The following is a 773-nucleotide window of genomic DNA, read 5'->3' on the forward strand; positions in this document are numbered from 1 at the left end:
ATATAAAAAATATAAAATTTGCTCCTCTAAGTTCTCTGACCTTAGGGAGATTTTTCAAAAATATAAAACTTAATTTTCACCACTTAAAATATTTTATTTTTATTAAATAGCCCATAATTGAAAATAATTCTACTAAACCACAAAAAATTCAAAAAATTATGAAATTTGATCTGAAGGCTCCTCTAGTCTAGGTCTACCTCCAATAAAAATTTTAATGGATTATAATATACCTTGGTCAAGTTAGGAATTTTCTTTGAAAAATCCTATTTTTACATAAAAATAATTATATAAATTAAATTAAATTATTAAAAATCACATTTTTCTCCTCTGATGTTTTAATTAACCTATGAATGAGGTAGGATAAAAATTTAAAAGTCATTTGAATTGAATTTGACAAATTATGCAATGTTAGAGCCTTAGGGGCAAATGTGTAATTTTGGAAATTTAGCCTTAATTAACATTTAGGCTTAACTCAAGGAGGGAAATAGGCAACCTCTAATCTTAATTTGGATGTTTGAAACAGAATGGGTTAATTGGTAGAAACCAACCTCACATTCTTAATTGAAAAGATAAGTTAATAAATTTCTAAATTATTAAAATTTAGAAGTTTATTAAAATAAAATGAACTTTTGAAGTCAATAATTAATCAATTTAATACCCCTATTTTGATTTTCAAATAAAATTTAAATCAAGAATCATGACCACCTAAAGCTTAACCTTTTCAAAACTAACTAAGACACTCACCTAGGTATTAAGGGCTTAGTAGTGACTTA

The sequence above is a fragment of the Phalaenopsis equestris genome, unplaced genomic scaffold (assembly GCF_001263595.1).
Source record: "Phalaenopsis equestris unplaced genomic scaffold, ASM126359v1 Scaffold001334, whole genome shotgun sequence".
Lineage (NCBI taxonomy): Eukaryota > Viridiplantae > Streptophyta > Magnoliopsida > Asparagales > Orchidaceae > Phalaenopsis > Phalaenopsis equestris.